Source organism: Stegostoma tigrinum, chromosome 32 (genome assembly GCF_030684315.1).
Source record: "Stegostoma tigrinum isolate sSteTig4 chromosome 32, sSteTig4.hap1, whole genome shotgun sequence".
In the NCBI taxonomy this organism is placed as follows: domain Eukaryota; kingdom Metazoa; phylum Chordata; class Chondrichthyes; order Orectolobiformes; family Stegostomatidae; genus Stegostoma; species Stegostoma tigrinum.
In genome coordinates, this window is record NC_081385.1 from 28,101,636 (window position 1) to 28,116,930 (window position 15,295).

The window sequence follows — 15,295 nt, forward strand, 5'->3', positions numbered from 1 at the left end:
TGCTTACCTCTCTTCACTGCCCACTGCCGTCCTCCTCCTATTCCATGTCTCCCATCTTTCTTCCCCTTTCCCTCAACAACATATCTCCTGTCAGCCCATGGGATAACCCAAGCCTTTGAGAAAGAGTGAGAGTGGATTGGGGCTTAGAGACAAAGAAAGGTCCTGAGCCTTGGAAAGGGTAGGGAGATTAGGCCCTGTGTTGTGTTAGAGATAGTGGGTTTTGTCTCAAGATAAGGAAGGATGGGGCGGGGGATTGGGTTGTATTTCAGTAGTCCCAAAATGGGCCGAGTGCTTTGTAGTCTAGATACCAAGGTATGGTAGAAAATATTGCCCTTAGTTGGGGGTAGAGGAAAGGAATGTTGTAATCCCATAATAAAAAGAGAGAGAGGGAGAGAGATGTAATCCTGAGACAGAGTGGGGCAGGGTTGAAATCTCAATGGATAGGATAAGGAGATCTACTTCTGAGACAGGAAGGGGCAGACTGGGCACAGGTGTTCTCAGGAGTTGATGGGAATAGTGGTTTTAGTCCCTACCTGAGGGATTTGGGAGTTTGTATTCCCAAAGTACAGGGATGTGTGGAGTGGGTAAAGCACAGAAGCCCATGTCATTATAGTCCTGCAAGTTCTAAAGGATCTCGTCTCGGAGTCCTGACTCTCAGCACCACAGGAAGTGTCTATTGTGAGGAATTGTAATGATAGGGTGAACTGCAAGATTGTATCGTTAAGACAAACATTGAATGGAACACATTTTGTTTAAGAAAATTGTTTGTTCACCTTGCCACTTCAGATGCAAACCTTGTTGTGATATTCAGTTTTCTGCAGCACACCTGGGTGTTGGAAAGGCCCAAGCTTTGGCCTGTGGTGAATCTTGCCAGTAGCTTATTGAGCTCTCCGTCCTTGTGGACAGTGACCTGCAAATTGTCAGAGGCCTAGCTGCTCTTCTTCTCATTTTGGGACACATTGTCCTGAAGCTGCAGGATGTCAGTGATGAGTGACTTGAGCACAATGGCTAAGTGGATAGGGGCAGTTATAGCAGTTTTTGACAGTGACGGCAGAAGAATAGAAGCATTGCTTCAAGCCAGAACGAGGTATTGTTTTGAGAGGAAATTTTAGGGGTTACAGTTCTGACACATCATCTGTCCTCTAGCCTCCTACATTGTAGAATGTTTAGAGGGTGCAGTTAGGTGTCTAAGTGAGTTCGCGCATTTGATATTTCATTACATATTTTTAAATTTCATTTCACTACACTCCTGTTTTTTCCCAATGTTGCTATATTTATGTTTGTAACTTATGTTGACTATTTCTTTATCATGTTCTTCACTCTTTTCTCCACGGAGATAGTCACACTGGTGGAGTAAGCGCTGTGGTGACAGAGAATGATCAGAAGGAAGGATGGAGGGAAGTATTGGAAATAATTTTTAAAGATTTGTTTTTTATTTGTTCATATCAAAACTAGTAGTAATTTACATTTCATTTATAGGGTTATAGAGTTATCGAGTCATGCAGCACAGAAACAGACCCTTCAGCCCAACCAGCCCATGCTGAACATAATCCTGAACTAAGGTAGTCCCATCTAGCTCCTCCTGGTCTATATCCCTCTGAACCTTTCCTAATCATGTATCCATTCAAATGTCTTTTATATGTTGTAATTGTACCTGCATCTACCACTTCCTCAGGAAGTTTATTCCACACACGAACCACGCTTTGTGTTAAAAACAAACTTTACATATCTTTTTTAAGTTTCTCTCCTCTCACCTTAAAAATGAGTCCCCTAGTCTTGAAATTCCCCATCTTAGGGAAAAGACATCTACCATCAACTCTATCTATAGCTGTCATTATTTTATAAACTTCTCTCAGGTCACCTCTCAACCTCCTGTGCCGCAGTGAGAAAATTCCCAGCCTATCCAGCCTTTCCTTATAACTCAAACCTTCCATACCTGGCAAAATCTTGGTATCCTATTCCTGCTCCTCTAAATTTAATAATCTATCATCAATTTCAAACACTAATGATTGCTTCCCCAATTTTAACAAACAAAGATCATTTTTGAATGTTAATACTTGCTTCCACAAGTTTGAAAACAAACTTATGATGGTGTTCAAATTTTTTTAATGATGGTAAATGAGTGCTTAATCTACAAACAAGACTCATTCCAAAATAAATCATTTCATTTCAAATGATGCCCTGTCTTATTTGTAGCCCTATCAAATAAAGAATCAATATCAATGTTTCTGGAAGGGCAGGCTATAGTTTACTATACTGTATTATTCTCCAATCTTCAGAACAATTCAGAGACTTGGATGGTATACTGCACATAAAACACTCAGAAGCATCACATAATGATTAGCTTGACTTCACTCAATCTTTAAAATCTAATGGCAAGGAAACTAGTAGAAGAGCTGTTCCAAGTCAAATTGTTTAGAATTAAGGATCTTACGACTCAGAGCCATGAACTATTGACTACATCAGTTATTTATCCAGGTATCCATCCAACTCGTCAATTTGGAATTTGGTCAGATCAGGATGCTCCCAGGAGGACACAGTTAAGGGGTGTTGTCTTAAGTTTTACATTGATGCCTTTGTTATGTTTACAATGTTACCAATTACTTTTGTTCCGTGCTCAGAAACAGCACAATTACCACTGAATGCAGGAAGTTTTGGCATCACATCTCATTCAGAGCATGTCTGGACTGGCTCTCCAGTGAAGTAACCAGATTCCTACCAGACTACAGGGTTCCATTCTCATCGGAGAGAAAGAACTGATGGTGTTTAACCAAAGGGTCACCAAGCATCAGGCAAGGGTAGAGGTTGAGAAGGAGAGTCCTTCATGGTAACCTCAGCTGGTGTGGGAATTGTTACCAATGTTTTTGGCATTACTTATTATGACAAATTGGCCCCTCAGTGTAGTATTAAGGATGTGCTGATGCTGGGGGTTAAACAAAGCTGCCAATAGTTGTCTCTTTTGGGTACATAAGATTCCATGGCAATATTTCAAGGGACAGTATATTTTCTCTGATGCTCATTGTTTGATGTTCATTGTTCCTTAACCAAGGTCACAAATAATTAAATCAGATAATTTACCACGCTGATGCATGCATGCAGATTGCCTAAGTTCTTTAATAAAGGAAATTGTCCAAACTTGAAGGATATAAATCTCAAGCTGAACCTTTGAACTTTGAACTCTGCCACTTTCAGTTTTAATTGAGACAGGTTGGAAATCCTGTGCCAAACCTCTGCCAGGAAATAGGCTGTGCATTTAAATTCCTCAATTTGACTGGCTGTCTCTGATTAATTTTAATATTTCCCATTTGGGTTTCTCAGATGACAGGATTCAAGGCAACAAATTGGCGGTGCGTATGGCTGCTTGAAAATGATAGGTACTTTCCTAGCACTAAAGTCTCGGAAGTGAAGGAATGTTTCTGTCTGTGTCAATAAGAAAAACCTATTTCCCATTTCCCAATCAAACCACCTCCTGCAATCAAGCACTACCCATTCTGGGGCTCAAATGTACCCTCCCCCATGGACACCCCAACCACCAATTTCATTCTCTAAACTCTCTCTGACCTTTTTGCAATCACTCCTCAACCTTTCAAACCAGATTTACCCAGCCCTTTCAAGATCTCTACCATACATATTTTTTAACTTACAGGCCTTCCTCCGACAATGCGGTCGCTTTGCCCTTGTGTGACCGCGCTGTAGAAAATCGCACTATAGAAAATTGCCGTAGAAAACCACATTACAGGGAAATTGCAATAAAAAACACTCTACCTGTACAACATAAAGCTCGCATTATCCAACAGCATCCACGATTCATAATCACTTTACAGCCGATTTGCTGAAAGAAAGACACGTTATAGCAGAAATACCTGGACGACATCTTACCCCAAAGTACTTTTCTGAATTTCAATATTTCTAAAGAAAAGTACAATTTTTGCAGTATCGATTGAATAATAATTTCATTCTTCTTAACATTTATTATTTCAGCCAAAACTTACTTATGTGAAAGCACGCCAATTTATTAAAGATTTATTGAGATCTCATGGTATTGAAAAGGCTGGTTGGCTCCAGGCTGCAAAATTGATGGGTGCTTATTTTGAAGGTCCCGCTTCATCTTGACTGGACATTAATTGGTCTTGTCTGTTTCATGACGTTTCTGCATGGAAATATCATTTAAGGAGGCAACATAGCTGGGTGGTAAAATTGCATTGGCTAATGGTCATTAGAAATCTCTCTTCCTCTTTTTGAACAAAATTAGTAACAAAAACAATATTGATTAACAATCAATAACAAGAACAATGACTTCCTGCAGAGATAGTATGAACTGCAGATGCTGGAGAATCTGAGATCACAAGGCGTAGAGCTGGATGAACACAGCAGGCCAAGCAGCATCATAGCAGCAGGAAGGCTGACTTCGGGCCTAGACCTTTTCTGAAGAAGGGTCTAGGCCCGAAACATCAGATTTCCTGCTCCTCTGATGACAGTTGGCCTGCTGTGTTCATCCAGCTCTATGCCTTGTTATCTCAATGACTTCTTGTGTTGTGTTCTGGAGTTTTGGGCTAAAAGATGAACTAATTGTCAGGAGAATGCTGAATATCGGTTTACTTATTGGAAAGATCATGAATCATTGAATATCTTTACAGACAATGTTCCTTGCATTGGGCTGCCAGAATTCTGTCTGCGGTTGCCGCAAACAGTTCTGGACAAAAGGACCATATCAGCCTAAGATTTTTTTTGAAATCTCTCAGGCTTTGAGAGTATCCATTGAAAGCTAGATGAAGTTAAGGAATCTTCTGGTGCTCAAGATAATGTAGAATCTCATTCTTATCCTTCAGTATTGCTAAAGGATCTTCCTACATGTATAACATCTGAGAGTCTCCATGATCAGCAAGATCCCATCAGTCTCAATCTGCCTGTTGACAGTGGAGAGAACACTGTAACTGCCTCATATAGTTGAGAGTGTTGGCATTTCCATCAAATCCTCAATAATCTTATGCAGAGATTCTTCATTCACATTACTTGTCACATAAATTGGTATTATCGCAGGAGTAGGTAAAGAATCTACTCCCTCTGGTTTGGAAGGAATCAAAGAGCTCTTGAAGTTCTGTGTCAAATTCTGGAGGGTCAGGTGCAGCAGAAATTTTTTCGTAAAATACTGAAACTGCCCTATGTTCTCTTGTTCACCCTTTAGGTGTGTTTCCTGGGTAGAAGCTTTTAAAGAAATAGATTTTTCCTCTTCAAACATGGAGTCATAAAGTCATACAGCATGGAAACAAACCCTTCAGTCTGACCAGCCCACACCAACTATGTTCCTAACCTAAACTAGTCCCCCCTGCCTGCACGTGGCCCAGATCCCACCAAACATTTCCTAGTCATGTACTTATCTGAGCGTACTTTAAATGTTGTGGCTGGACCTGCATCCACCACTTTTTCTGTCAGGTTTATTCCATACACGCACCACTCTCTGTGTGAAAAGGTTGCCCCTTGGTCCTTTTTAAATCTTCCTCCTCTCACCTCAAAAACATGTCCCCTAGTTTTGAACTACCCCAGCCAAGGAAAGACCCTTGCTATTCATGTTACCTGTGCCCCTCATGATTTTATAAACATCAATAAGGACACCCCTCAACCCCCGACACTCCAGTGGAAAAAGTTAAAGTTTTTCTATTTTTTTTATCTCAGCCCTTCATTCTCAGCAATATCCTGATAAGTATTTTCTGAAACCTCGCCAATTTAATAATATCCTCCCTATAACAGGGTAACCAGAACTGTACACAGTGCTGCAGGAGAGGCCTCATTAAAGGAATATCCTGATGCTGACAAAACCATTGGAAAAGCCAAAGGTTCTCTTGATAAAGAACATCTGCTGCTCTTGATATTAATCTTCAGTTGTTTGGAAAGGCTGGGATAAACATTACAAAATTTTATTCAATCTTCTTGGTCCTGGTGGAATTGAGCAGTTCCTCCACAATGGAATATAGTTGTTAAGTTGGCACAGAGAGTTTTGTACCAGCTGTAGAAGATCTAGTTGCACATAAGTCTGCCAACTCAGCAAAGCTATTTTCTGATTCTGTAAGATATAACACGCTTATTAACGACTTTATTGATGAGGATAAGTTTTGAGTCAGAACAACCATTAGCTGGGAGGGTTCTGCCTAATGTCCTATGGCTGAAGGCATACAGTGTCAAATCATTCAAAGGTGTCAGCCAGAAATTTAGTATCGCCCATTTTGAGATTTTAAGGTGATAAGACATGGAGTCAATATTCACACACGACTAAAAAGCTTTGCCTGTTCTTGTTATTTTGATCAATTCGTTGGATTTTCCATTGCTTATTTCATTTGAAAATAGGAGTGATCTTGAATGACAACATCTTTGAAAATGACTGATTGGGCCATCATGCATTGCTGCCTGTGCTGTCATCCAGAAGCACACACATACAAAATGGAGCTTCCCACATTTTCCCTGACTTTGGTGTGTTTCTTGCTGGACCGGGCAAATACACATTGAGCCAAGCTAACTGATGGCCTCAAATGGAATCATAAAGTTGACCTGAATCACATCCCATTCTTGTTGTCTTTGCAACAAAATACCAGAAAGTTTTTTTTTCCTTACGGACCACAATCATTATTCTACCTTGAAAGAGATTGTTTTTTGCAATCTTTTTTAAATCTCCTCCCACCTCAAGCCGCAACCACATTTCCTACCTACTAGCCTCATCCCACCCCCTTGACCTGTCCATCCACCCCAGACTGACCTATCCCCTCCCTACTTCCCCACCAACACTCACCTCTACTGGCTCCATCCCCGTCTCTTTAACTTGTCTGATTCCTCTCCAAGATAATAAAGTGTGAAGCTGGATGAACACAGCAGGCCCAGCAGCATCTCAGGAGCACAAAAGCTGACGTTTTGGACCTACACCCTTCATCAGAGAGGGGGATGGGGTGAGGGTTCTAGAATAAATAGGGAGAGAGGGGGAGGCAGACCGAAGAAGGAGAGAAAAGAAAATTGGTGGAGAGGAGAGTATATGTGGGGAGGTAGGGAGGGGATAGGTCAGCCCAGGGAAGATGGACAGGTCAAGGAGGCGGGATGAGGTTAGTAGGTAGGAGATGGAGGTGCGGCTTGAGGTGGGAGGAAGGGATGGGTGAGAGGAAGAACAGGTTAGGGAGGCAGAGACAGGCTGGGCTGGTTTTGGGATGCAATGGGGGGAGGGGATGAGCTAGGCTGGTAGTGTGATGCAGTGGGAGGAGGGGACGAACTGGGCTGGTTTAATGATGCGGTGGGGGAAGGGGAGATTTTGAAGCTTGTGAAGTCCACATTGATACCATTGGGCTGCAGGGTTCCCAAGCGGAATATGAGTTGCTGTTCCTGCAACCTTTGGGTGGCATCATTGTGGCACTGCAGGAGGCCCATGATGGACATGTCGTCTAAAGAATGGGAGGGGGAGTTGAAATGGTTCGTGACTGGGAGGTGCCGTTGTTTATTGCGAACAGAGCAGAGGTGTTCTGCAAAGCGGTCCCCAAGCCTCCACTTGGTTTCCGCAATGTAGAGGAAGCCACACCGGGTACAATGGATACAGTATACCACATTGGCAGATGTGCAGGCGAACCTCTGCTTAATATGGAAAGTCATCTTGGGGCCTGGGATGGGGGTGAGGGAGGAGGTGTAGGGGCAAGTGTAGCATTTCCTGCGGTTGCAGGGGATGGTGCCGGGTGTGGTGGGATTGGAGGGCAGTGTGGAGCGAACAAGGGAATCACGGACAGAGTGGTCTCTCCGGAAAGCAGACAGGGGTGGGGATGGAAAAATGTCTTAGGTGGTGGGGTCGGATTGTAGATGGCGGAAGTGTCGGAGGATGATGTGTTGTTTCCGGAGGTTGGTGGGGTGGCGTGTGAGAACGAGGGGGATCCTCTTTGGGCGGTTGTGGCGGGGGCGGGGTGTGAGGGATGTGTTGTGGGAAATATGGGAGACACAGTCAAGGGCGTTCTCGACCACTGTGGGGGTATGTTGCAGTCCTTGAAGAACTTGGACATCTGGGATGTGCGGGAGTGGAATGCCTCATCCTGAGAGCAGATGTGGCAGAGGCGGAGGAATTGGGAATAGGGGATGGAATTTTTGCAGGAGGGTGTGTGGGAGGAGGTGTATTCTAGGTAGCTGTGGGAGTTGGTGGGCTTGAAATTGACATCAGTTACAAGCTGGTCGCCTGAGATGGAGACTGAGAGGTCCAGGAAGGTGAGGGATGTGTTGGAGATGGCCCAGGTGAACTTGAGGTTGGGGTGGAAGGTGTTGGTGAAGTGGATAAACTGTTCGAGCTCCTCTAGGGAGCAAGAGGCGGCGCCAATACAGTCATCAATGTAACGGAGGAAGAGGTGGGGTTTGGGGCCTGTGTAGGTGCGGAAGAGGGAATGTTCCACGTAACCTACAAAGAGGCAGGCATAGCTGGGGCCCATGCGGGTACCCATGGCCACCCCCTTTGTCTGTAGGAAGTGGGAGGAATCAAAAGAGAAGTTGTTGAGGGTGAAGACGAGTTTGGCTAGACGGATGAGGGTGTCGGTGGAGGGGTACTGGTCGGCCCTGTGGGACAGGAAGAAGCAGAGGGCCTTGAGGGCATCTGCATGCAGAATACAGGTGTATAGGGACTGGACGTCCATGGTGAAAATGAGGTGTTGTGGGCCAGGGAATTGGAAGTTCTGGAGGAGGTGGAGGGCGTGGGTGGTGTCAAGGACATAGGTAGGGAGTTCCTGGACCAAAGGGGAAAAAATGGCATTCCACTCCCGCACATCCCAGATGTCCAAGTTCTTCAAGGACCGCAACTCTCCCCCCACAGTGGTCGAGAACGCCCTTGACCGCGTCTCCCACATTTCCCACAACACATCCCTCACACCCCGCCCCCGCCACAACCGCCCAAAGAGGATCCCCCTCATTCTCACACACCACCCCACCAACCTCCGGATACAACACATCATCCTCCAACACTTCCGCCATCTACAATCCGACCCCAGCACCCAAGACATTTTTCCATCCCCACTCTTGTCTGCCTTCCAGAGAGACCACTCTCTCCGTGACTCCCTTGTTCGCTCCAAACTGCCCTCCAACCCCACCACACCCGGCACCTTCCCCTGCAACTGCAGGAAGTGCTACACTTGCCCTTACACCTCCTCCCTCACCCCCATCTCAGGCCCCAAGATGACTTTCCATATTAAGCAGATGTACACCTGCACATCTGCCAATGTGGTATACTGTATCCATTGTACCCGGTGTGGCTTCCTCTACATTGCGGAAACCAAGTGGAGGCTTGGGGACCGCTTTGCAGAACACCTCCGCTCGGTTCGCAATAAACAATTGTACCTCCCAGTCGCGAACCATTTCAACTCCCCCTCCCATTCTTTAGATGACATGTCCATCATGGGCCTCCTGCAGTGCCACAATGATGCCACCTGAAGGTTGCAGGAACAGCAACTCATATTCCGCTTGGAAACCCTGCAGCCCAATGGTGTCAATGTAGACTTCACCAGCTTCAAAATCTCCCCTTCCCCCACCGCATCCCAAAACCAGCCCAGTTCGTCCCCTCCTCCCACTGCATCACACTACCAGCCCAGCTCATCCCCTCCCCTCACTGCATCCCAAAACCAGCCCAGCCTGTCTCTGCCTCCCTAACCTGTTCTTCCTCTCACCCATCCCTTCCTCCCACCTCAAGCTGCACCTCCATCTTCTACCTACTAACCTCATCCCACCTCCTTGACCTCTCCGTCTTCCCTGGACTGACCTATCGCCTCCCTACCTCCCCACCTATACTCTCCTCTCCACCTATCTTCTTTTCTCTCCATCTTCGGTCCGCCTCCGCCTCTCTCCCTATTTATTCCAGAACCCTCACCCCATCCCCCTCTCTGATGAAGGGTGTAGGTCCAAAACGTCAGCTTTTGTGCTCCTGAGATGCTGCTTGGCCTGCTGTGTTCATCCAGCTTCACACTTTATTATCGTGGATTCTCCAGCATCTGCAGTTCCCATTATCACTGACTCCTCTCCTCCTATCTTCTCCTCTCTCCATCTTCATTCCGCCTCCCCCTCTCTCCTTATTTATTTCAGAACCCTCTCCCCCTCCTCCTTTTCTGATGAAGGGCTTAGGCCCGAAATGTCAGCTTTTGAGTTCCTAAGATGCTGCTTGGCCTGCAGTGTTCATCCAGCTCCACACTTTGTTATCTTGGATTCTCCAGCATCTGTAGGTCCCATTATCTCTCATTGATTTGATTGATGATTGGATGATTTGTTTAGCTTCATGAACATGATATTTTTCTCCATAACATCTGATGGTATAAGCCACATTCAGAGCATACATTAATTCGTTCAGGTTAATCAGTTAATAATAATTTAGTTTAGTTTCTTTCAAAATGTGTTTACAATGAGTTTAAGCATTACACTCTTGCATTTTGGAGACATTATTCTTGAATAATGATGAGGTATTTGAAGTGAGCTCATAGCATTAACATATATTCTGTATACATGCAACACATTAGAGAATGTAATGCACAGCAGGAGGCCATTTGGTCCATCAAGTGTGTGCTGATGTGAATTGTATATGAAGAAGAGAATTCCTCTGTGCATCCAGCACAAGGCATGTTAGACTTCATTTAACTGCAGACTGTAAGTTTGACTCTAGGGATGACTGTCATGTGTGACTGAGTAATACAGGAAGGGTGAAAAGTCAGCATGGCACCAGCTTCCATTGTACATACAATTTGGGTTTGAAAGACTGGCCTGCAGAGAGAAAAGAACATCTCCTGTTTGCTTATTGATGCAAATGTATTCAGCTCTTCTCACTTATCCCGGAATAGTCCCCAAAATGAATCAGATCCAAGTCTCTAGAAGAACATATCAATGATTTTCTGCAGTGAAAAATATAGCTGATCCAAGCCAGAAAGTAGCCCTTGGGGTTTCTCTCTGCAGGCTGGTTTTTCAAACTCAAATTAAATGTAGAGTGGAAATTTTCATCATGCTGGGTGTTCATCCTCCTGGGTGTAACTGCAAGAGTTCTTGTATTGTTCACTTGAATATGACACTCTTTCACCCTGTGGTTCCTGCTGTCAATATATTCAAAAAGATTGGTTTAAATGAAACAATTCTAAACTGATGGCTTTCACTGGTTGATTGCAAGACAACAATGCATTGTAATCTGTAAATTGATGTAACCAGGGGCAATCTTTCACATTGCTCTTTTACTTGTCAGTGACAAATAAATATTGGCAGCCTAAAATCGCATTTGAAGATCACACAACCCCCGATGCTCATCTTCTCACAGGAGTTCGCAATTACTCACTCTATTTCCTCACCGAATTGAAAGGAAAAAGTCATGTAGCTACAAACAAGGCATCAGCTGAAGGAAATTGTGGTACAAACATTGAGTCAGGTATGTGTGTGTGTGTGTTGGTGGGGTGCAATGATTCACGCAAGAGATTTCAGATGGATATGTCATCAAGTGCTGCCTGAGGCGTGCAAATCCCAGGCCATCTGTTGTGTTGGCCTTACAGATTATATGCTTTTATACTGAGGTCCCCAGCATTATGATGGTGTTGGAGATGTTCTGATAAGGTCATTCAGCTAGTATTTTCTCTCTGCCATATGTTTTCTCTTTGCTGTTTTAGCACACATTTTCTGCTAATAGAATCTTTTTTCTTCTCCAATAATAATGCTGCTCCTCTTTTTATGGCTAGCATTTTACTTCTATGCTTCTCCGTGAAATAAATGGGAAAAAAAATGCGAAGCCAAAGTAAATTTGAAGCACATCTTGATTTGATCACACTTACAGTACTGTGCACAGCTCTGATCATAAAATTATTCAGTACAGAGGGGCTCTTCAGCCCATTAAGTCTATACTGCTAAAAGAACTTCTACATTATGGAAAGAATATAGTTACATCAGTAAAGGTACCCAATAAATTTCACAAGGATGAGGTCAAGACTGAGCGGTGTTGCCTCATAGAAAAGCCTGAGCACGTGGTCATTTCAGAAAACAGAAGGTTGAGGGGTGGTTTTAAAATTATGAAAGGACAAATACATTGAATCCTTACAGTGTTGAATCAGGAAATTCTACCTATCAAGTCCACACCACTCCCACAAAGAGCATCTCCACCCAGGCCCACCCTTTCCCATGGCTAATCCGCCCACCCCGCGTAACACAGGGCAACATAGCACGGTAAATCCACCTAATCTGCACATCTTTGGGCTGTAGGGGGAAACCCACAGGGGGAGAATGTGCAAAATCCACACAGACAGTCACCTGAGGATGGAATCAAACACGGGTCCCTGGCACTGTGACACAGTGGTGCTAACCACTGAGCCACTGTGCTGCCCAGTGTAACTCAATGTGGTCTGCAGTGTCCAACTGATGTGCTCATTCTCATTGATATATTTGAGGTGACTGGTGCCTGAGTTAGCTGGTAACACCAAACTCAATAGTTCCATACTGTAATGGAACAATATTAGCAGATGTCAATGAAATCTTCAGCCTTGTTAAATGTCCTGAGGTGCTTTTACAAAATAATGGACTCCAAATCAAATAAAGAGACACTTGACCATGTGAAATATAGGTTTCATCTTAAAAGAGGAGGTGTAGGGAAAGACTACGGTAAAGCAGACGTTTCAGAGCCTAAGACCTAAAAACAATGAAGACGTCATGTCCACAATAATGAGATTTAATAACTGCATTGATTGGTCTCTTATATTTAGCACGTCATGTCTGGAATTTAAATACAACCCTGAAAATGTGAAGGAATCAAATATAGCTGATTTTCTGTTGTGCATCATTCTAGTAGCTCCAGTCTCAGCAAAACCACAAATTACATCTTCTATGACCACGGCTAAGTGACATTGTCATTCATCATTGTTGTTCATTTTTGACCTCTATGCATCCTATGCCATGATAAATCTTTCCTGAGCCCTTCTGCATATTTCAACTTAAATACATGTGAAACGATAGCCCGAGCATCAATAGCAAGAATGAAAGCAGAAAATGCTGAAGAAACACACAGGTTCAACAGGCTTTGTAGAGAGAGAAGCAATGTTAACATCTGATATGAATTTACAAAATTATTTTTTCTTCTTTCTTCATAAATGTTACCAGACCTGCTGAGTTTATCCACCAATTTTTGATTTCTTGTTAGATTTCCAGCATCTGCAGTATTTTGCTTTCATCAACAGAAGCAAACTTAATTTCCACCTTTGCTACTCTATTATTACTACTATATTTTTTCTATCTCTCTTTCAAATAGTGTCATAGAGTTACAGAGTTGTTGTGTTGCCACAGTCTTACCAGGCCATAGAGATATTCTCTCATTAGAGAGAGGCGATTGGTGGTGACTTAACCCGGGGGCTACCGTACATCAGGTGAGGGGAGAGGTTGGGAAGGGGAGTCTTTTGTGGTATCCCTTGCCAATGATTGGAATTGAACTCACATTGTTTGCATCACACGGCTCCACAAACCGACCAGCCCAGCCAACTGTGTATTATAACACTGAGAGTGGCCCCTTGGCCCATTATATTCCTGCCAATCATCAAGCAACCACCTACTCAAATGCCATTTCCCAGCACTTGGCTGAAGACCGTGTATGGTACAATTTTTCAAGTATTCATCTAAACACTTATTAAATGGTTCCTACTTCCATCACCAACTCTGGGTAAAACAATTTCTATTTTAATTTCCATTAAATCTTAACGTTAAATAAAAGATAATGCCCCTTGGTTATCGACCCCTATGCTAAGGATTTCATCATTGTAGCTTCATCGTTGATTTCATCCTCTATGACTGACCACTGATTCAAATTAAAATTGGCAATCTGGAACCTTGGCATCCCAATTCTTTGGCAAAGCTTTTGGTCACCTCTTCCAACATCATTTTACTCGGCTTTATTTTGGCTGGCCACATTGTTCGAATAATTTCTGTTGATTTTTTTTAACTCTGTTCCCAGGGTATGGAAACCGTGAGTAATGGCAATGTTAACTGTCTGTCTCTAATTCTGTTAGCTGGGTGTCAAACTGGGTCACTGCAGAAAGGAGTTCAAGGGCTGACCAGAAGGCAGATTCAAATAAGTATGGAACAAACCATATAAGGGCAGGCAGCATACTTCCTAATGAACATGTGTGTGATCAGGGATTGGTTTCATAACAGCCTTTTTACAGTTAGAATTAGATTTTATTGCCATCTAATTACCTCAAAGTTACATGATCACCATTGCTAATGTTAATTATTCCCAGTTTATTAATTGAATTCAAATAGCTCCAGCTACTGTGGTGAAGTTAAAAATCACATCTGTGGATCACTTTTGAAGACCTCTGGATTATTATCATCCAGGATCTGAACAACTATGCTACTACATCATGCATTCACAAGTTGTTGCTGCTATTTCACAACATATTTGTAATAGTTGTATCAAAATAAACAAAACTTAATACCACTGTAAAAGCCCCACAAAAATTACTGTAATTGAAACATTCACAAATGTTCAGCCAAAGAAAATCAGATAAATAAATGAACATGGATAAGGGATACTAAAATACAAACATTCACTTTTGCTCAGGAATTAACAAGTACATATACAATGTAGTCCTTGCTGGTTATTACAACAATTTCAAATTATTGATGGGGATTATTATAAAAATAAATCTGAATGCATTAATTTCTGAGGTGAATGAATAATAGCTAAAAAAAGAACAGTCACACATGGAATCCAAACTGGTTTCCTGACTTGAGGAGCAACCTTATGAAAGTGATGACAATAAATGCAGTCAGTGGTACATAAATATGAATAATGCTGCCCTGGCCAGTTACCGTTATAATGAACATTGTTGCATATTCTTCTAAGCCAAGAGAAAAAAAAGCACAACTGAAATTTTCATGGTTTCACCCGTTTATACCTATGCATCGTCCAGGCCTGCAGTCCTCCAACATATCTCTACGCCTCTTGTTCACTTTTCTTCAGTATTAGTGGCAATGCTTTCAGCTCCCTGGGATTCAATGTTTGGAACTGCTGTCTAAACCTTAATATTTCTCTCCATTTTGCTTCTTATTTAAGGAACTTCTTAAAATCCACTACTTCCAGCAAACTGTTGGTTATCTGTCCTAATATCATCTTATGTGGCCTGGTGATACTTACTGTTTGATAATGCTTCTGTCACTAGCCTTGGTCTACTTCCAGGCGTGAAAGGCTGTCAATCTGTTAATTTCCTCAGCTCAGCACTGTACATCTCCAGAGTTGTGCAGCTGTGCTGTTATTTTCACCAATGAGCAGAGTATGACCGTGTTGGGATGGAGTTGC